General features: G+C 49.3%; 1 protein-coding gene across 1 annotated transcript in view; it reads left to right on the top strand.

Moving 5' to 3' along the window:
- Positions 1-23,232, top strand: part of SMS (spermine synthase) — a 711,777-nt gene that overhangs the window by 462,351 nt on the left and 226,194 nt on the right. The window lies entirely within an intron of this gene.

The raw sequence follows: 23,232 nt of genomic DNA, 5'->3' as shown, positions 1-23,232 counted from the left end.
CTATGGAGGAAGGCGCCTCCTATACGGTGATGCTCCGTCGGGCAGCGGAGGTCCTTAACCTCAAACTCCCCACGGTGACCCTTAAGGTTAATCTCCTCACTGAGGTGCTCCAGTCGGCGTCCACCTCCTCGGAGCCACCGCCGCCCTTTAAAGATGCCCTCACTGAAGACTTGTTAGGCACTTGGTCGCGACCGGCCACAGGGGCTCCTTTGGATAAAAATGTTGCCAGGCGTCATCGCCCGGAGCCAGGTGACCCTCCCTTTCTGACTACTCATCCCACACCAGAGAGTTTAGTCATTCAAGCCTCGATGTCCCCGAGTGCTTTTCCCATGGCTCCGCCGGATAAGGACTCTAAGAAGTTGGAACAGTTTGGTAAGCAGTTGTTCTCGTCGGCCAACTTAGGGCTGCGGTCGGTGAACACTGCGTGCCTTTTGGGCCGCTATTCCCACGCGGTGGGATGCCGTTGCTGAGGTGTTGCCTCAGTGCCCGGAGGTGGTCCAGACTGTGCTGTCTCAGGCTATGGCTGAGGGTAAGGATGCGGCTAGGTTTGCCATTCGTTGTGGCTTGGACACCGCAGACTCCCTCGGTAGGGCAATCTCATGACCATGGCACTTCGTCACCACGCCTGGTTGTGGTCCACCGGGGTCTCCCTGGATGTCCAGACCTCGCTCATGGACATGCCTTTTGACGTCACTCGCCTGTTTGGTGATAAGGCCGACACTGCACTGGAGCGTTTTAAGGACTCTTGAGCTACGGCCAATTCCTTGGGCCTTTCCTCTACGCGCCCGGCCACGTCTACCTTTCATTCCTTTTGTGGCCATGGCAGAGGCGTCCCTGCCCGTTTGTTCAGCCAAAAGCCTGCGCAGAACCAAACTCAGCACGCCCGTGGGCGTGAAGGCCGCCAGGGTGGCTCCAGGGGCCGGCGTGAGGGTCAGTCCACCTCCGCTCCGCGACGTCAACCTCGAAACCTTCCTAGTCTGAGCTTCAGGTCGCACACCACGCCGGTGGGTGGCAGGATTCTTCATCACCTTCTCCATTGGCGCTCTGTCACTTCCGACAAGTGGGTGCTGCAACTCGTCAGGAGGGGTTACTCCCTCCCCTTCGAGTCTACTCCCCCCCCCCACGGCCATGCCACCTCGATTCCACCGCATGTCGGGGGATCACTTCATGCTTCTCCAGCAGGAAGTTATGGCCCTCTTGGCCAATGTGTCCATCGAGCGTGTTCCTGGGCCGGAAGTAGGATGTGGTTGTTATTCCCACTACTTTCTGGTCCTCAAGAAGGACAAAGTGGGCTTGTGCCCCACCTTGGACCTCAGGGACGTCAATTGCTTCCCCCGGAAGGAGAAGTTCAAGATGTTGCTCAGGTCTTGACTGCCCTCGACCCTGAAGACAGGATGGTAGTTTTGGACTTGCAGGACGCCTATCTTCACATCACCGTTCTGACGGCCCACCGGCGTTACCTGCGGTTCTCGGTGGGCCAGGAGCATTTTCAGTTTGCTGTGCTCCCCTTCGGCCTTACCAGCGCCCCTCGAGTATTCACGAAAGTGATGGCGATGGTCGCAGCTCACCTGCGCAGGTCAGGAGTGTCCATCTTCCCCCTACCTCGACGACTGGTTGTTGAAGGCGGGATCGCCCCAGGCAGTCGTCACCCACCTTCAGACTACGGCCGACCTCCTGCACTTGCTGGGGTTCTCCATCAATGTGCCGAAGTCGCACCTGAGTTCCTCTCAGAAGCTCCCCTTCATCGGAGCGGTTATGGATTCCACGCATTTTCGGGTTTGTCCCCCGAGCAGCGATCAGGAATATTTAGGCTATGATTCTGATATTTCGGCCACTATCCCGGGTCTCAGTCAGGATGACCCTCCGGATCCTGGGCCTGATGGCCTCCTGCATCCTGCTGGTACAACATGCCAAATGGCATATGCAGGCTCTGCAGTGGGACCTGAAGTTCCAGTAGGCACAGCATCAGGGCAACCTGTCCGATCACGTCCAAATCTCGGAGGGCACTGCACAACACTTGCAGTGGTGGCTCACGAATCGCGATTGGGTCAATGGTAGATCCTTCTCCCTTCCCCAACCGGAGCACACAGTGATGACGGATGCGTGCCTCCTGGGATGGGGAGGCCACTTGAGAGAGACGGAGATCAGAGGCCTTTGGTCTCCGGCAGAGTCCTGGTCCCATATCAACCATTTGGAGCTTCAGGTGATTAAACTTGCACTGAAAGCATTCCTTCCCTCTGTCTGAAGAAGTGTACTGCAGGTGTTCACGGACAACACCATTGCCATGTGGTACTGCAACAAACAGAGCCGGGTGGGGTCGTGAACCCTATGTCAGGAGGCTCTGTGCCTCTGGACATGGCTGGAACATCAAGGTTCGGTGCATGATGGATCAAGAATGGCGTCTGAACTCGGAGGTGGCGCAAGGTCTCTTTCTTCAGTGGGGAGAGCCTTGGTTAGATCTATTCGCCACCGAAGAGAACGCGCAATGTCATCAGTTCTGCATGTTGGAATTTCCAAGGCGGCACTCGCTCCAGGGCGCCTTTCACCGCCTGTTGTACTCCTTTCCGCCTATACTACTTGTGCCCAGAGTGCTGAAGAAGATTCGGCGCGACCAGGCCCAAGTCATTCTTGTGGCTCCGGATTGGGCATGAAGACACTGGTATCCCGAGCTACTCAGCATGGTGATCGATCCCCCGATTCTGCTGCCTCTTCGGATGGATCTTCTGTCCTGCCTCCACCTCCATGCGTGGAGATTGAGCGGCGATAGTTGACAGTTTTCGTTTTTCCTCCCGAAGTCTGTAATGTCATTCTGGCAACTAGGCGTCCCTCCACAAAAACGGTATACGCCTGCAGGTGGAACAAGTTTGTGGCATGGTGCACAGTGAAGGCTGCAGATCTTTCCGAGGTTCTTTTGTTCCTTCTTTCTTTGGCTCAGCAGGGCTCTGCTCTTGGCACTATCAAAGGTTATCTTTCGGCCATTTCCGCCTTTCCACAGCTTCCTGATCAGCCTTTTCTTTTTAAGTCCCCGATTGTTAACCGTTTTCTGAAAGGCATTACGCACACGTTCCCTCCCGTGCCGTTCATCATGCCTCAATGGGACTTAAACCTTGTCTTGATGTTTCTGATGTGCGCTCCCTTCGAGCCCCTCAATAACTGTACTTTGTGTCTTCTCACCTTAAAGACTGCTTTCCTGGTTGCTATCACCTCTGCCAGAAGAGTGAGTGAGCTCCAGGCTCTTTCTTCTAAACCTCCTTTCCTTTTTGTTCATCCGGACAAGGTGGTTCTGAGGACCCGTCCTTCTTTCTTGCCAAAGGTTGTCATGCCCTTCCACATCGGGCAAACCATCACTTTGTCCACCTTCTTTCTGCATCCTTCCAAAGAGAAGGCTCCACCGGCTGGATCCAAAATGTGCGCTCTCCTTTTACCTGAGCCACACACAACAATTCCAGGTGGATGACCAGCTCTTTGTTGGCTACGTAAGCACCAAAAAAGGTCTGGCCGTGCACAAACGGACCATCTCTCGGCATGAAGGCCTGTTAATCGTTGACTATGAAGAAGCCTCCTGTGGGGCTGCGTGCCCATCCCACCAGGGCAACATCAGTCACTACTGCCTTGGGATGCGGCGTTCCCTTGCAGGACCTTTGTCTGGCAGCTACGTGGGCCTTGCTCCACACGTTTACCAAGTATTATTGCCTTGAAAGTCAAGTCCGGAGAAACGGCTTCTTTGGCTGTTCTATTCTACGTGACTTCCTGGTGTAAAATTATTCGCAGACCAACCACCGGAGTTGGTATGGCTGGGGAATCTATTCTAAGATAAAGAATCTATCAGTATCGTGTCTCTTTCAGATGCACAAGTTACTACTTGTGTAACGATATATCTGTAAGAGACATTAGTTAGTGATAGATCCCTTACCGCCCCATCTATCCTCCCCGTTCTGCGAACTGATTACTAGGGTTAAGGACATCCCTTTCAGGGCCCTAGTTTCATGGCACCAGTCGGTTTCTTGCATGGCTCTGCGTTCCTGGCGCAGAAAGTCGTGCACAGAACTGACGTCCGAGCGCATGGGTGGCGCCTAAGTAGTCTCTGTGACGTCTTCTCGGCGCATACGATGCCAGCGACAGACGCGGAGCAGCACGATGCCACCTACTGACGTGCATGAGTACTGCTAGCAAAACTTTCCGGATCCAGTCTGACGCCTGGGGATATTCTTAGGTAAGGAATCTGTCACTAACTAATGTCTCTTACAGATATCGTTACACAAGTAGTAACTTGTGCTGCTAGACCCTAATCTTTCCTTTTTTTACATATAAGTCACCCCTAAGGTAGGCCTAATGTACCCCTGTGGGCAGGGTGCTGTGTATGTTAAAGGTAGGACATGTACTGATGTGTGTGGCATGTCCTGGTAGTGAATTACAGTGCATTTCATTTTTCACTATGGAAAGGCTATCTGTCCCATAGGGTAGAATGGGAGTTTTACTTATAACATCTTATAAGCATAACCTCTCATTGGGACAAGATAGGGAAATGGAGTTTAGTATGCCTGGACTCCGAATGTCACAATGCATCTTTTAGTAAAGATACATTTTATCTTCTGTGTTCTTTTAGAAAGTAGGTATGTTCTTGCTTAGCCATCCTGTGTGCCTGTGCTGGATTTGTGGATTGACTGTCTAGTTTGGAGTGACAGTGACTGGGGATGTGCATTCTCTTCAGACAGCCACTGGGGCCTCGAGATGTGTCCTGCCTTTTCCTTGATGAGTCCGGGCTGGGCTGAGTAGACTTGGGCTACGTTTAGAGTAGTGGGAGGAGATTTTCCTGCCTTGAACAATGCTGTCTCCACCTCCTGTCAGGAAGCTGGGCCTGAGAGGACAGAACTTGTTTGGACCGAGAACAGACTCTCTCTGCCTGAGAGAACAAAGGAATTTTGAGTAAAATATTGGGGCCCAGAACCCAGAATTTTAGAACCCTCTGGAATCAAGGAACATGCCAAGAAGAGCTGGAAGAGCTGCCCGGAGGAGTACTGACCCTTTGCTGTGTTGTTGCTTTGGTGGGTTGGCCTGCAGTTGCTGCTTCTCCCTTGGGCAGTGAAAGGACTGGACTTTCTTTACTTGTGCTGAAAATCTCCAAGGGCTTGAAGTAGAGCTTGCCTCCTGTTCTGAAGTCTCCGGGACTGCAAAGACTTTACCAGCCTCGGGGTACCGCTTCTGAAACTGCTGTTTCAGTTGCCACAGAGAAGGGAAAAGCAACCGACTCAGTCACTGGCTCTGTGTCATGAAGGCACTGGTGCATCTCGTACCGCAACCCTGGTCTCAACGACGACCGATGCCACCGAGCCGCTGCTTGCACCGTGACCTATGGGCACCACACTCTGCACCACCTCGATTCACTTAGTCACCCTGGTCTCACTGACGCGGTCGCTGCCTGCTGATTCGACACAAGTGACCGCATCGTGGCTCGGGGCACCACTTGTGAGTTTCACAACACAATGCCTCGTCCCACACAGCAGAGTGGGCCGACTGACGCCAGCTCCCGCTAACCGGCTCTGTCGCTTACACCGAAACCTGCCCGCACCGCATGGAGCACTTCCTCACCTGCACCGTAAGCCTTGGTCTCATCGACGCTGTCTGGATGATCCTCACAGAGCTGCTGCCTACTCCGTATCGTGAGGCCACCGCACCCTGCACCACTTCCATTTTGCAACGAAACGACAATGGTTGCCACGATGCTTGGACCAACATGCCAGCCGCAAGGTGAAAGCTACTGTGCGCAAGTCAGTCCCCGCTTTAGCTGGCCCGTACCAATGCGGTTGGCTGGAACGGTTAGTCTCTGTTTTTTTCAGTATCGCGGTAGCCCCGGACGGAGCTTTCGACTCAGATGAACTGTGTTTTTGAGATATTTCTGCAATTTTTAAGGATATCTTGCGAAGTATATATTGTACTGTATGTTGGAGTCTTATTGTTTTGGTCTTGTTTTGGATATATAAAAATATTGGATATTTTTCTAAACTGTTGTGGTGTCCTTTTGTAGTGTTTTCACTGTATTACTGTTGGTTATGTGCAAATGCTTTACACACTGCCTCTGAGATAAGCCAGACCGCTCCTGCCAGGCTACCAAGACGGTGAGCAGGGGTTATTTTAGGAGTGTGACTCCCTTAACCTGACTAGGAAGGTTGCCTACTTGGACAAAGGTGCAAACCATTGCCAATTAGAGACCCCCATTTCTAACATCCTCAAATCTGTCTTCTGCCTTGGTGGGTATGAGCCTGATGAAACTGATGCTGGCCCCTGGATCAGTTGTGGCTCTGCATCAGGTGTTGCTGGACATGATTCAAGCTTTTTCAGTGTCAGTTGCTGACTCAGCTCAAGTAGCGGCTTTTGGCCTGGCTTTGCTGACTGTTCTGCACTCCCACAGGTCCCATTGGTGTGCCCCAAAGCTAGACCTTCAAACACTTCTCTTTTTGTCTAAGCCTCTGTCCCCGACCACTGCTATCTCTGACTCTGCACTGACCACGCCAATCTCTATTTTGCCACTGAAAGATGCAACATCAGCACTGATACTAACGTCATCTACACCTCTGGCTCTGACCCAGCTCTCTGAATCTTATGGGGTCAGAATGGCTTGGAGCAGATAAGAACACATTTGAAAGGTCTTCTTTTAGGTCTCGTATGTGCCTTATTGGTAACCGAATTCTTGTTCAGGAGGTCAGTAGTTGGACACAGTCATTTGTAAAACTAAGGGAGTTCTAGAGATCCTTGGATCTCTAGAACTCCCTTGGATGAAATGTTTATCTTGTGGTTACCCCTCGACGGTCCCTTTGGATGATTTTCCATCTTTTAAGGTTTCTTGAGCATTGAGTCAGAGGCCCTAGCATTGCCCATGCAGCTGTAAAGATGAGGGAAGCGTTTTGACTGAATTCTTTCAATCTTGTCTGGGACTCTGCGAAGGCTTCATTTCTCAGGGGCTAGGGCTGATGGCCATTGTTTTTACAATAATTAATGCAGGTCCTTTTTCACCTTCCTTGTTGGACAGTGAGTTTAAGTGGATTGAGTCTGTAAGTAAGAAATTGTATTTTTCGGGGGGATTGGCTCCTTGTTCTTGCAACTTGACTTAGCTGGCACATTATTCCCTTGCTCTTTGTGAAATGGCTCAGATGGTGGTTCCCCACTTTCTGCGACGCATACAAGGACATTTTACTGAAATTTTTGGATGGCTCTGGAGTTGTAGGAAGTTTCTTAGATCCCGTCTTAACACCATGAACTTGGTGGGCAGATCAATGGGCTTCTCTGATTCTTCGTAGCATGTTTGTTTGTGATTCTTGAAGCTTCCTGGAGATTTTCTAAAAATGTCCAGAAAATGTCCTGCCTTTGATGAGTAACACCTCTTTGGCAAATAGGTTTCATTTGGGATGACCTTAAATTAGTAATAACCTGCCAATGCACAATCATGAGGTTTGGAACCTGCTACCAGCATTTCCTGTAGATGGCTTGGGCAGTTCAGAAGCTTTACAGGGCTGCAGCTTTATCACCAACCCTCTTAAACTGAGCCTCAACCATATCACCCTAAGGTGGGTGTGGTTTCGAGCATTAGAAGTGTCAGTTTTACAAAATGTTACCCCCTTAAAAGGCGACAAATGAGAGGATGCTCTTCCAAAGGCTTTCCGTTGATATGGGGATGATGAGTTGAAATGGCTGACCGGGAAATGTTTACAGTACGATAGGTTTTACCTGCACTAGCTTGCTTTGCTAGAAAATGTATGATAAGAGATATCTGCTGAAAAGGGATCGATAGATTTTCCCACACACCAGCTAGCCCAAATAGACCAGGCTGATTTGTAAGCTTTGGTAGTGCCTAGGATTTCTGGATATATTCTAAAAGCTTCTGATGAAATGCTAGGAAAAGATTTGGAATACCTGCTACTTTCCAATTGGAGAGGGTAAGCGTATTGTCCAGAATTAAGTTGTGACGACTACCCTGCGGATCTGAGAGCAGATAGTGAAGTGAAGTAAAAAGAAGGTGAAACACTCTTTCCACATTTAGGTACCTATGCATTTCCTCCGTATGAGTGACCATGAGTCCTAAGTCACGGAAGCTCTCCCTCTGCTAGCGGATTCCCAGCTCAGGCATTCCCTCGGGTGACATCGCAGCCAGCCTACCCAGCAGGAACAGTAAGGTCTTGCGATTAATAACCCGTAGGCCTGAGACCTGGCCAAAAGCCAACATGTGCTGCGGCAGAAATGGAACCGATTCTGTGGGTGTGTGAAGTGTGTGAAGGTAGATTAGAGCATCGTCTGCATATAGAGAAGCAATGTGGAGATAGTGAAAGGAAGGAAGAAGGATGGGAAAGTTGATTGCTAGTTCTAAGAGGGGAGAGGAGGAGACCACACCTGGGCTTGCCAGAACGGGACCACAATTACCAGAATTGACTTCTGACGTCTGACCTGCGCTACCACTATGTTGATCATAAGGAAGTGGGGGAAAGAATTTTGCGGATTCGCGGTTCGCAAATTCACGCGAAATCGCAAAAATTCGCTAACTCGCAGACTTGCATTATGACCACGTATGTCTGTAACTTTGCCACCACGCCGAAAGGCGCCGAGGTCCCTCGAGTGAGCTGTCCATCATAGTGAGGAAAGGGCGGGAAGAAGTTGCATCAGAGACTGATCAGAGCACCAGATGAGGAGAAAGCAGCCTCCTGTTCACAGGAAGTACAAGGGGATTGCGCTAGAGAAACTCGTGGATGCAAAGACCTCCATCAAGGATTACACCTAATTGTAGGCGGTAGATATGGGGAGGAAGCACACCTGCCTAGCCTCGACCGTGCTCACTAGTTGTTTGGGCTGATTATAATGCGTTACTGAATTTGAGCTTCCACTCGGGCACCTGGTTATATCACTAAGTGCTTCCTGTTGAGGTTTAATTTTTGTGACAGAAGCATCGTGCCAGAATGAATCCTGCCTGCATATTTATCCACAAAGATGCCACCGTGTTGTGCTATACCTCTACTCAACTGGAGTACTTTCTGCTGGCTAATCAGTAAGTGCTACCTCGTTGGGTAAATGTATAGTGCTTTTGCTACACTACAGCTGCGTAAAGGCCTAGAAGAGTTGTCTTCAGTGACCACGTGTGTCTGTAACTTTGCCACCGCGCCGACAGGCGCCGAGGTCCCTCGAGTGAGCAGTCCATAATAGTGAGGAAAGGAGCGGGAAGAAGTTGCATACCCTGGTGTGTGTGTGGGGCGGGGCTTCTATGCGAGTTCACATGGCTCTTGTTTATAAACGGTCAGAGACCGATCAGAGCACCAGATGAGGAGAAAGCAGCCTCCTGGTCACAGGAAGTACACGGGGATTGCGCTCGAGACACTCGTGGATGCAAAGACCTCCATCAAGGATTACATCTAATTGTAGGCGGTAGATATGGGGAGGAAGCACACCTGCCTAGCCTCGACCGTGCTCACTAGTTGTTTGGGCTGATTATAATGTGTTACTGAATTTGAGCTTCAACTCGGGCACCTGCTTTATTTATATCTGTAAGTGCTTCCTGTTGAGGTTTAATTTTTGTGACAGGAGCATCGTGCCAGAATGAATACTGCCTGCATATGTATCCACAAAGATGCCACCATTTGTGCCATACCTCTCTGCAAAAAAATAATAATAAAATCCGCGAGCGGATTTGCGGATTTTTCGGTTTGAAGTTATAGATTTCCATTTGCTGGGAAAAAACTTTAGATGTCCTCCTATAAAAAGTAGGCCGAAGGGAGACTCATTTGATTGTTTGGAATATCTGAAGTTTCTTTGACTTCTCCCATGGAAACCTCTTTCCCTTTGTGGGTAGAATTGCGGTTTGAAGTCTTGCTAACTGGAGTTGTAGTAGCCCTGAAATCCCTGGTTTCGAAAGTACCAGCCAATAAAGCGGCTCCTTCCACTACCAGCCCTGTCAAAACATACTGGGAGAAATCCTTTTTAAGACATTGTTGAGCTTTATCCAGTGATCCGAAGGTAGTAACATATTTACTAAGTTCCTTGATGAAGGAATCTCCAAACAGTAGCCCCTCTGCCTTGATGCAAAGATCCATGGTGGGGGGGATTCACTAGTTTAGAACCTAATTTGAGCAGTAGACCATTCCAAATTTAGAAAAGAAAGTAAACATGTTGGGGTCAATTGACAGGGGAGAGGAATTTGAGAGGGCAAAGAAAGGACAAGGACATTCAGATTTGAATTTGGCCTGGTCTGTTTGTCCAGCGCCAAACGGAGTCTTGAAGCAATATAGTCCCCCACATGGGCCAAAGGAACCCATTCTACTCAATTTGGATGCCAGATAAGTATAGGGTCAAACATAGGCAGTTCCTTTGTGTCCCAATCTTAGCATTATAGCTATACCCACCCTATAAGTGTGTGTGCCTCTTCTCATACCCATTTAGACCTGGATTCGTACTATCTATCTTTAGAATCTATGAGGACTCTAACCTCGTGAGGATGTTTTCCCTATCCCCACCCCATGTACTCTGGGGTACAGCGTATATGACGTAATACTGTAGAGCCTTATCCCTGTGGTTGTGTACTTCTGCAAAATGTTTGGCCACTGAAGAAGTCTTATCTTGATGTTTTATGACCCTGACATGTACGTTTGTGTACCTGATGTTTTGTGCTGCCTAAGTATCACAAACCACATGGGAACTGCAGCACGTACACAGCATATTCAGTTTTACATGTGAAGGCTCCGCTTATGGTGTGTGGCCTACTTTCCATGGGGCTGTTGTAATATGGTTTGTTCACCTCCTACTCACAGGCCCTGCATTTCCTGAATGCCTGACTAGCAGCTAGTCAGTTGCTCTTACTGGGTTCTGGTAAGCTACTCTTTACCAGTTTGTCCTTCATAAAGCATACTCATTTGAAGATGCAGCCTAGTTTTTAGGAAGTGTGTGCCTATGACTGGATCATTTCGTATCAAGTCCAATTTTTGAATATTTTCCTGATTGTATGATGGTCTGTGCTGAAGTGAGTAAGACATCTGTATTCATGTGTATTTGGTGTTGAAGGATTTCAGATTTTTTTAACAGAATTGCTTCTCTTTTCATGTGTCTGACTTTCTCTATGGACTTCACTGCTTCTCTCGGATAGCCTATTCCCATTAATCTAACCACCAATTCTGCAGTAGCAGCCTCAAATTGATGGTCTTCTCTGCAGTTCTGATGTATTCTAAGTGCCTCCCCATATGGTATGCTCATTTTTAAATTGGTGTGATTGAAACGGATGGCATGTAAAACCGTATTACCCGTTGTGGGTTTGCAGTCAATCTTTCCAAACTTTGCTTCTTTGTGCAGAATTTAGATCAAGAATGTCACTTTTGTTTTACTTCTAGTGCCAGTGAAGTGTAAATGAGATTACTGTGATTGATCTTTTTAACAAACTCTCTCGGACCCCCGATCACAAATAAATCTGTGTGCGTGTCTGTGTCTGTCCGAAGGTAGCCCCAATGAGAGAAGCCAGCCGGCAGATAATGATTCAACTTTTTATTGACAATCAAATCGCACGCAGGCATAAGCGCGAACACCAGCCTCCTCAACTTGTAGCATTGCCAGACACGTTTCGTGAAATTGTTCTCTTCTTCTGTGGCAGCCAGTCAACTAAAACCTCTGTACTTGCACCAATTATATTACCAATTATATTACCAATTTCCTGCCCCAGTGGGCGTGGCCACATGCATGGCCTTCTGGAAGCTGTAGTGCCTCGTAGTTACACTCATGTGAGTCCATTAACCCCTTCCACGCTCATGACGAGCTGGGCTCGTCATGAGGTAGCCTCCTCGCACGCTCATGACGAGCCCAGCTCGTCATGTAAAGTGCGGTTTTAAAAATCTCAGCGTGCGAGCGGAATTCCGCCCGCACGCATGCGGTTAAAAAAATTAAAAGGCAAAATATTACCCATGTGGGCAGGGGCAAAGTGTCTCTGAAAAATGCCTACTTCGCTTCATAATTGCCGTCGTAAATACTGCCTCCCCTGGCATGACACCGCTTGGCGCATTACGCGCCCACGTTCAAGTGGTGGGCTTCTCTCGCGGCTGGGCTCAGCTGCTCCAAATCCACCCAAAGGTAGCCCCAATGAGAGAAGCCAGCCGGCAGATAATGATTCAACTTTTTATTGACTATCAAATCGCACTCAGGCATAAAGTCGAACACCAGCCTACTCAATTTGTAGCATTGCCAGGCGCGTTTCGATAAATTATTCTCTTCTGTGGCAGCTAGTCAACTAAAACGGCAGTACTTGCACCAATTATATTACCAATTTCCTGCCCTATTGGGCTTGGCCTCGTGCATGGCCTTCTGGACGCTGTAGTGCCTCGTAGTTCGCACCAGAGCTGGAGCTAACGGCTCCCAGGGCTGGTTTGAACTGGACTATGCACAGGGACATCAAATGTGCCCTTCATGCAGACCTTCGGTCGCTGACAAACGCACCCACCCATGCCTAATACACTAAATCCTTTCTGGCAGCTCCCTGTGACAGGATGCCTATTGTTCTGACTTCCCCTGCTCGAACTTGGCTCAGCAGCAGGAGTGCAGAAGGGTGTCACTGGTAGGCAGCAACCATTTTGGACTGCCTGCGACTAGAAGGCTGGTACCGGGAACACCAGGGACCTCACAAAGCCAGTTTATGAGGGGTGGAATCATACCTACCACACCAGTTACCAGGTTATGGTTCCTCAATCTTTGATACCAAACACGAGAATGTTACTTTCAGCCGTTTTACAGTTGGGCATTAAGTGGTCTCATAATGCCACTCTATATGTTGTTATTGGCTAATACACTGACAAAACTCAGGAGAAGGGACTCCATAGGCTGCAGTGGTGTCCTGCTCATGCAGGGGCACCCTCTCACTCAGAACCAAGTACTCTACCTTCAGGATTGTTAAGACCTGCTGTAGGAGTGATGTATAGGTTTTAAGTGCAGTGACCCTTAGATATAGGAAACCTATATCTAAAGTAAGAGGTGCATGCACCATCTTACACAGGCTGCAATGGCAGGCCTGTAGTTCCATTTTGCATGACCTCTCATGCGTGGCATAATACATGCTTCAGCCCCTGGGAGGCCTTTGTGTTACCTATGCCCTGGGTACATGGGTACCATATACTAGGGACTTGAAAAAGGTACCCCAGTAGCCAGTCTGGAGTGTACCTAAGTACATAACATAACAGTTTAGGGAGTAAGCAGGTAAACTGGGGTCCTCATTAGCAGGATCCCAGTCAGACTAGTCTACAGTATCACATGAAGCAAAAAAGTGGGGGTGACCATAAGAAGCAGATCCTACTTTCCTACACTGTGTATTTCTATATTTTTTTTAAATGTAATGTAATATTTAATCACCATATATTAAACCAACCACACCGCAACACAGCCTCTTGCTGTGCGCGGCTGCAGTTAACCCTCCGTATGCAGCCAACGCCATGTTGCTGAGGGCGTTCGTCATGCATGCCGCTGGTTATTCACAGGGCCTGGCCTGCGGCCAACGCCCCCCACATGCAGCCAACCTGTCACTGTTCATAGCCAAAGGCTGTGTGTCCGGGGAAGTTGGCCACAAAGCCTGGCTTGCGGTCAGGCCCTGTGGCCAACCCCCTGAAGACAGCCAATCGGGGTTGGCCCTAATATGGCCCTGGAGATACCACCCTCCCGGGACCCGGCACATTTTTGAAAGGAGAGAGGCACGTGGGCCCCCCTCTCAGTGCCCTGTCGTATTGTACAAAGGGTGGTGGGGGGGGGGGGCGGCAACGCGGTCCCCCTCCCCAGGCTAACTTAGGCCTTGGGGACCACGTCTCCATGAGCCAGGCCAACAAAGGGTGGTTGCATTTGAGCCCACCACACGATGGTTGACAATTGTAGAGGAAGCTCCGTGGGAACCGGAATTGTTCCCGCCCAAATGGAGGAGCTAAAAATGCTGCTTTGTGTGTGTGTGAGTGTTAAATCTGGGGGTCTCTAGTTGGCGATGGTTGTCACTTTTGTCCAAATAGGGACCCTTACTTCTAAGTCAGGATAAGGGGATTGCACTCCTTAATAACCCCTGCTCACCCCCTTGGTAGCTTGGCACGAGCAGACAGGCTTATCTCAGAGACAGTGTGTTAAGCATTTGTGAATATACTCAGTAATGCAGTGATAACACTACAGATGGACACAACACATGTTTTATAAAAATAGGTATTCTTTATATAGACTTAAACACAAGACCACAAACGACAAAAATCCACAATACTACACTTAAGATTACTTAAAAGATTATTAAAGTCTCTTAATTCAAGTTCTTGGTAAATGCGACAAAGTTCTCAACAAAGTACCTGGATGCGTAACGCAAAGTAAACAAAAGGCTCGCAAAAGGGGAGATGCGTCGGTTCCGTGATCCAGGGGAACGGTTGCGTCCTTCCTCAATGCTTGCGCAGAGTAGGAGACTCGTCGTGAGTCTTACGAGAGCGAAGGTGATGCGTAGATTCTCGGCTTGCGGGCCCTTTGCGGTGCGCAAGATGGCGCCTTGATGCGATGCGATGCGAGAAGATGACGCCCTTGATGCGGCGATGACGATGCGATGAAGCCCTGGCAGCCTTGTGACGACTCTGTACTTTGGAGCCACGACAGGCCCTGCGACACGCTTCTCCGGTGATGCGATGGCGACTCTCTCAATGTTGTCACTCTTCCCCGGCGGTGTGACAGCAGGCAGCCTTAATGAACACATGCTTCGAGGGAGATGCGGCGAAGGCTCGCTTCTCCGGCGTTGCGATGATTTCAGCTGCGGCGGCGACACGCTTTTTCTCGATGTGTGGAGCTTCCAGTTCCCAGCGGCACGCAAGTGTCTGGAGTCAGAATTCCCAGCAAGGAAACTCAGGAGGGAGCTGGAGGTGAAGTCTTTTGGCCCTGAGACTTCAGCAGGAGGCAAGCACGGTTCAAGCCCTTGGAGAATATTCTGTAGATGAAAGTCCTTACAAAGTCCCTCTCCTTTCTCTTGGCAATGAAGCAACCACTGCAGACCAACCCAGCAAACAGCACACTGGCAGAGGGGCAGTAAAACTCCTGGAGCTTCCTTGGTTCTTCTCCTTGGCAGAAAGGTTTCTTGTTCCAGAAGTGATCTCATTTCTTGGGATCAGGGTCCCAATATTTATCCCCAAAATCCTTTGTTCTCTGAAGGCAGAGAGGCCTCTGCTTAGTCCAAACCAGTTCCTGAGCACTTTGTGTACATGACTCTCTTCTTCCTTTCACTGTGCAGGGCAGAGACATCAGAGCCCCACGGGAGGTGGAGCCAGCACAGGGGAGGGAAGATACAGCTCTGGAGCACTCGGTTGAGATGATTCCTCTTCTCCTTTCACAGTGCAGGGCAGAGACATCAGACAAACCACAGGGGGTGGAGCCAGCATTGTAGAGGGAAGGTCCAGCCCTTTTCAGGTCCCAGGTACACTCCTCCCTCCCATATTGATGTAGATCTCTCTATTCACCACTGCGCTGTCCCAGCCTGTCTCGTGGAATTCCCCAGCCCTGTCACTCACAAACCCAGACAAGGATGACACAACACAGCAGAGGCAGGCTCAAATGGTTAGGCAAGCAAATATCTGCTTTCTAAAAGTGGTATTTGCAAACACAGAATATTAAAATAAACTTTACTAAACGATGTATTTTATTATTCTGAGTTCAGGCATACTAAATTCGAATTTCAATCATGTTCCCTGAGTCAGTTAGGATTATAAGAATGTAATAACCTAGCTGCTCATTCTGGCTCATGAGAGCAGGTAGCCTTCAATAGTGAAACACGAACATGGCTGTAATTCACTATTAGAACATGCTACACACATCAGAGCATGTCCTACCTTGTACTTACAATGCACCCTGCCCTTGGGCCTACCATAGGGGTGTCTAATATGAAGTAAAGGGAAGGTTTAGGGACTGGCAAGTGGGTGCACTTGGCCAAGTCGACATGGCAGTGCTAGACTGCACACAGGCCTTGCAATGGCAGGCCTGAGACACACTTTACAAGCTGCTTCTGTGGGTGGCACAACCAGTGCTGCAAGCCCACCAGCAGCATTTGATTTTAAAGCCCTGGGCACGCATGGTGCACTGTACTAGGGGCTGACTGGTAAATCAAATAACCCAATCATGGTATAACCAATCAGTACATTAATTTAACATGGGGAGTTCTTGCTCTGTGGCACTGATTAGCAGTGGCACAGTGCCCAAAGCATAAATCCAGCAAAAAAATATCAAAACAGAGGAGGCAATCCGTCAAAACGGAAGGGAGACTCACGCCAATGATGCCAGGTCTAACACGTGTCCCCTCCGACTGCAATGTGGGGAGAACTACCCTTGGGAGTTCTCTTAACTAAGTCGGAAAAATCTGGACAGACCATCAGCGTTGGCATGTTCTGTACCAGGGCGGTGTACCACCGTAAAGTCCATACCCTGTAGGGAGATGGACCACCTCCACAACTTTGGGTTCTCACCCCTCATCTGCATCAGCCATCTGAGGGGCCTGTGGTCGGTCTGAACTCGGAAGTGAGTCCCAAACAAGTATGGTCTCAACTTCTTCAGTGCCCAGACCACAGCAAATGTCTCACGTTCAATTGCACTCCACCTCTGTTCCCGTGGAAGTAACCTCCTACTGATGAAGGCTACAGGTTGGTCTAGGCCCTCTTCATTAATGTGTGATATAACAGCCCCCACACCATGCTCTGAAGCGTCTCTCTGTTCCATGAATTTTTTTGAGAAGTTGGGCGCCTGAAGCACGGGTGCTGTGCACATGGCAGTCTTCAGAGCATCAAAAGCCTTTTGACAGTTGTCAGTCCAGTTCAATTTACAGGTGTCAGTCCAGTTCAATTTCTTGGGCTGCTTCCTGGAAGTCAGCTCAGTCAAGGGTGCAACAATGTTTCCATACCCCTTGACAAATCTCCTGTAGTACCCTGTGAGTCCTAAAAAGGCTCTCACCTTTGTCTGAGTCTTTGGGGGTTCCCATGCCAGGATGGTATAAATCTTGGGTTGTAGGGGCGCCACCTGGCCGCTTCCTACCTGGTGACCCAAGTAACCAAAAGAACCCTGCCCGATCTGGCACTTACTTGCTTTGATCGTGAGGCCTGCCTTTCACAGTGCCATCAACACTTCCCCGAGGTGCTGCAAGTGTTCTTCCCAACTGGTGCTGAACACTGCAGTGTCATCCAGGAAGGCGGCACTGAAATCCTCCAGCCCAGCCAACACCTGGTTGACCAACCTCTGAAAGGTGACAGGTGCATTCTTCATCCCAAAGGGCATAACCCGGAATTGGTAGTGCCCATCTGGTGTGGAGAATGCTGACCTCTACTTAGCCCATCAGTCAAGGCGATCTGCCAGTACCCAAACGTCAAATCAAACGTGCTGAGGTACCGCGCAGCCCCTAACCGGTCAATGAGCTCATCAGCTCTCGGGATGGGTGTGCATCAGTCCTGGTGACTGAATTGAGTCCTCTGTAGTCCACACAGAACCGGAGTTCGGGTGTGGCACCCGGAGAGGCAGCCTTTGGTACCAAGACCACTGGGCTGGCCCAAGGACTGTTTGAGGACTCAATGACCCCTAAAGCAAACATCTTGGAGATTTCCTCCTTAATGTAAGCCCTAACCTTGTCAGTCAATCTGTAAACCTTGTGCTTGACAGGAGGACTGTCACCAGTGTCCACATCATGGACGCACCACACTGTGACACCAGGAACCTAGGAAAATAGATCAGAGAATTGCCCCAACAGCTGGCTACAATCTTGCTGCTGATCAGGGTTCAGTGCAGCAGAGAAGCTGACACTATCCACTGACCCATCTTGCTCTGTTGCAGACAGGTCAGGAGGAGGCTTGGTCTCCTTCTCCATTTCATCATCTGTCGCTAGGAGCATGCCCATTTTGGACCCTTCTAAGTGGGGCTTTAGGCGGTTAACATGCAGGACCCGCAAGGGGTTCCTGGGAGAACGCAAGTTCACCAAGTAGGTGACATAACTGTTGCGCTCCACCACCTCATATGGACCGGTCCACCTGTCTTGGAGGGCACAAGGCTCCACAGGGGTCATGACCCAAACTTTCTGTCCAGGTTGAAGCTCAATCAGAGTGGCATTCTGATCGTACCACTGCTTCATTTCCTCCAGGCTGGCTTCCAGATTTGCCTGAGCAAGATCTTTGAAACGCCGAGTCTGGTTCCTGAAGGCCAGCATGTAGCTATATACATCCTGGGGAGGTTTCCTGGGAGATTGATCCCAGCCTTCCTTGACCAGACTCAAAGGTCCTCTAACCGGGTGATCATACAAAAGTTCAAAGGGGCTGAACCCTAGAGACTTTTGTGGCACCTCACGGTAGGCAAACAGAAGGCATGGCAAGAGGACGTCCCGCTTACGCCTCATTGGTTCCTCAAGACTCATGATCATGCCTTTGAGTGTCGGGTTGAATCTTTCTACCAGCCCATTTCCTTGTGGGTGGTAAGGAGTGGTGAACTTGTAGGTAACACCACACTCCTTCCACAGAGACGTCATATAATTAGAAATGAAGTTTTTACCTCGGTCAGACGCATCATCTCTGGGGAACCCCACACAGGAGAAGATCCCCATCAGTGCACGTCCCACCACAGGGACTTCAGTAGGAGGCAAGCACAGTTCAAGCCCTTGGAGAATATTCTGTAGATGAAAGCCCTTACAAAGTCCTTCTCCTTTCCCTCGGCAATGAAGCAACCACTGCAGGCCAACCCAGCAAACAGCTCCCTGGCAGAGGGGCAGTACAACTCCTGCAGCTTCCTCGGTTCTTCTCCTTGGCAGAAAGGTTTCTTTTTCCAGAAGTGATCTCATTTCTTGGGATCAGGGTCCCAATATTTATACCCCAAAGTCCTTTGTTTTCTGAAGGCAGAGAGGCCTCTGCCTAGTCCAAACCAGTTCCTGAGCACTTTGTTTACATGACTCTCTTCTTCCTTTCACTGTGCAGGGCAGAGACATCAGACAAGCCACAGGGGGTGGAGCCAGCATTGAAGAGGGAAGGCCCAGTCCTATTCAGTTCCCTGGTGCACTTCTCCCTCCCATCTGGATGTAGATCTCTCTATTCACCACTGGGCTGTCCCAGCCTGTCTCCTGGAATTCCCCAGCCCTGTCACTCACAAACCCAGACAAGGAATACACAACCCAGCAGAGGCAGGCTCAAATGGTTAGGCAAGCAAATACCTGCTTTCTAAAAGTGGTATTTGCAAACACAGAATATTAAAATAAACTTTACTAAAAGATGTATTTTATTATTCTGAGTTCAGGCATACTAAATTCAAATTTCTATCATGTTCCCTGAGTCAGTTAGGATTATAAGAATGTAATAACCTAGTTGCTCATTCTGGCCTATGATAACAGGTAGCCTTCAATAGTGAAACACGAATATGGCTGTAATTCACTATTAGAACATGCTACACACATCAGAGCATGTCCAGCCTTGTACTTACAATGCACCCTGCCCTTGGGCCTACCATAGGGTTGTCTAATATGAAGCAAAGGGAAGGTTTAGGGACTGGCAAGTGGGTGCACTTGGTCAAGTCGACGTGGCAGTGCTAGACTGCACACAGGCCTTGCAATGGCAGGCCTGAGACACACTTTACAAGCTGCTTTTGTGGGTGGCACAACCAGTTCTGCAAGCCCACCAGCAGCATTTGATTTACAAGCCCTGGGCACACATGGTGCACTGTACTAGGGGCTGACAGGTAAATCAAATAACCCAATCATGGAATAACCAATCAGTACATTAATTTAACATTGGGAACCCTTGCACTGTGACACTGATTAGCAGTGGCACAGTGCCCAAAGCATAAATCCAGCAAAAACATATCAAAACAGAGGAGGCAATCCGTCAAAACGGAAGGGAGGCTCACGCCAATGATGCCAGTGAGCAATCTTTTTATCTATTTCCCTGCTCACTTCAACGAAGACAGGGAAACAAATTAAAAGTACGCTCCCAGTGGGCAGGAGCATTGCTTCTGCCTGTCGGAATTGGACTTGGTGTTTGCTTCCGCTGGGCAGGAGTTTTGAATTTGATCCCACCAAGCATGAGCAAATACAGGTTGCCCTGCCCGTGCCATAGCCAGTGCGGGCAGGAAAAGCGCCATGTCCTGGGGTTGGGCAACACTTGAAATAGCATGAGCCGGCCCTGGGGGATTGGAGCTCTGCGACCCACCTCTCCTTTGTAGATGAGGCTGGGGTCGAGGGCCCAGAGAGGGGGCTGTGCTGGACCCCTCTCACTTGCATATTTGGTCAAGCCTTGGGGAATGGGGTCCCCACGAATGAAATTGGCCTGGGGAAGGGAGGTCATGCTGACCTCCTCCACCTTGTACACATTTGGCTGGGCCCCATGGGATAGGCTCCTGAGGGCTGAAATCAGCCTGTGAGGGGACCCGCCACCAGACTTAGGGGGTCAGGGTATTCCTACTCTTCCCCACCCTTGTCTTTTTTCACTTTTATTTAAGACTCAGGACCATGTCCTGAGATGGCTGCCACCACTTCCTTGGTGAGATGGTGAGAGCCAATCGGATCTCATTTTGAGATCTGTCAGGATCCGTATAGTCTCCGCATCCATATATATACACAAAGTTTATCAGTAATTACTCAAAAACTACTCAACGGATACACACCAAAACACAAAAACACTCTTTCTAGACCTAGAGCTGGCTTTCTACCAAATTTGGTGTAAATCCGTTCTGTAGTTTAGGCTGGTGCTGTGTCTAAAGTTCCTATGGGAAAATGCATTTTGGGACCTCCTTTATTCTCATCCCCCGCTTGATGGATCATCCCAAAACTTAAAATGCGCAAACTAGGCAAGAAGAGAGTCTTTTTTGGGGATGTTTTGTGGAAATTTGTCAAACAACGCTAAAGTTATTAGCAACACAAAAAATGCATTCCCTAGGGAAACACAATCCTAACCATAACTAAGTTGCCACTGGGTTTTATATAACAACACCATGCCAAGCACGGCCTTTGGTCGTGCATGGCATGTGGTTAGATAACTGACCTGTTTGCAGTCAGGCTCTGCGTTCATCTCCCAGCAGACAGCCACCCCCTCGCTGCACACAGCGTTTGACGTACACAGTGGGGGTTGGCCTCAGCTTGTTCTCTCGATTGGCCCTGTAAGCTAAATCCCCAGCAGTCTGCCAACCCCACACCATACACCGCCTTTTGCATGCTCAGCGTAGGGTGGGAATTCAAGCCCATGGGACTCCAGTCTCTGCCGCTTAAACAAATATATTAAGGGGAGTGGCATGCAGGCCCCCTCTGCGACCCTTAATTAGGCCATGGGACCCCATATCTCTGGGCCAAATAAAATAAAAAATCAAGAGAGGAGGCGGCCTCCCATCCCATCCCGAGCTTTTTAGGCCCTGGGAATCCCATTCCCTGGGAATAAGTAATTTTAAAAAAGGGCTGCACGTGGTGTCCCCCCGAGCCTTATTAGGCCCTGGGGACCCCATCAAATGGGGCCAAATATAATGAAAAAGGGGCTACACAGGCCCTCTCCCGCGCCTTCTCAGGCCCTAGGAACCCCACCCCCCAGGGCCTTGTTTATTTTATGGGGCTGCGCTACTCCCCCCATTGAGCCTATTATAATCACATTCGAGGTAACTGCTTTTAATATAGGTGGGTGCTCCGATGCCCACCTGGGGCACCTGCAAACACGCTGGAGGCTGGGGGAGGAGCCCCAGGGCCCCCTCAGTCCCATCCGGCTCCCGCATGGTGTGGGAACGGGCATTGTTTCCAGCCGAGGTAGCAGCTAATTATGCTGCTCCCTCCAGGTGGGAGAAGTATGTTGTTCTGTTTCCCTGCTCACATCAGTGCGGACAGGGAGACAGAAGTTCTGTCTGCTCCCAGCCAGGGGGAGCATTTATGATGCTCTCTTTCACTGGTAGCAGACTTTTAGTTTGCTCACATTTGGAGGGAGAATTGAACATGCTCCTGCCAGATGGGAGCAAACACGTGTTTCCCTGTCTTCGCCGGTGCGGGCAGGTAAAACAATGTGTCCCGGGGTGGGCCCCCTGGGACACTGCAAGTGAACTGGCCCCAGGGCATGGAGTGCCTCTTATTAAACACAATTGGCCCGGGGGGGATGAGGTCCCAGGGGCTAAAAACAGCTCGAGTAGGGGGGCTGTATGCCCCTCTCCTTTAATATAGAATACGGCCCCGGGGATGGGGTTCCCAAGGCCCAAAATTGTCAAGGGTGCCCTACTCAAGCCCGCTCCTCCTATACTTGGCCGCAGACATATATATAATTTTGTTTTTTGCCATAATCCCTCTGAGTATCCCTACCTTGCTTATACTTCTTCTTTTTTTTTTTTTTTAAGTTTAGGACAGGGATCTTTTCCTGAACCCTGTAAAGGCTACGAGGAACATTATACTCATGCTGCTGACAGCTAATCAGATCTCTTGCTCCTGCTGGAGTCTGACTCCTGCGGAGCAAGATGGCCCAATGGGAAAAAAGCTCCTGCTGCCGATCAGAGCGCTCTCTTTTTAATTAGCTCACCCTCGAGACTCTCGTGGACGTAACCGTCTAAGTATTTTTAAACCTTAATTTATCAAAAACTACTAACTGGATTTACAACAAATCACAAAAAGCATGCTTTCGGAGCGAAGATCTAGGTTCCTGCCACATTTAGTTTAGTTCAGTCAGCACTTTTTGTGGTAGCACTGTCTAAAACAGTATATAGAAAATGCATGGTTATTTTGCATTTTGCCCCCCCCCCTCTCCCCCACCCTTTTTTTTTTCTTGGCTCCTGCTTTGACGGATCACCCCAAAACTTGCCATGTACAAACTAGGCAAAAAGTGCACTTTTTTGGGAAAGTTTCATCGAGATTAATCAAACGGCGTCAAAGTTATTACCAAAACAACACTGACACATTTCCTATGGAAACGCAGTCACCACTTAGTAATATATCAATATTTTCCAGCTCTTCTTATATCGCATTAGCCCTAGGCACAATGTTACGCCATTTGATTCCTTGAAGTCGTACCCCAAGAATAGCATTCACGCCTGTCAAGGTTTGTCTATTGCAAAGAAATTCATTATGCTCCTCAACCCTACTAATTTACACGTGGCAAATCGCACAAGCTTTATCTCCACCCATCTGCCAGTTTTCAGCATTTTCTATTTGTCAGTTGCACAGTATTAGTTTCATCGTGCTTTGCTCGAACTAGCTTAATTAGTGTATTTTTTGTTTCAATTAGAATTGTTTTACTGCTGTCTTTTTTTTTTATACTG

Source organism: Lissotriton helveticus, chromosome 8, assembly GCF_964261635.1.
Source record: "Lissotriton helveticus chromosome 8, aLisHel1.1, whole genome shotgun sequence".
Taxonomy (NCBI): domain Eukaryota; kingdom Metazoa; phylum Chordata; class Amphibia; order Caudata; family Salamandridae; genus Lissotriton; species Lissotriton helveticus.
This window is presented reverse-complemented; position numbering and strand designations above follow the sequence as displayed.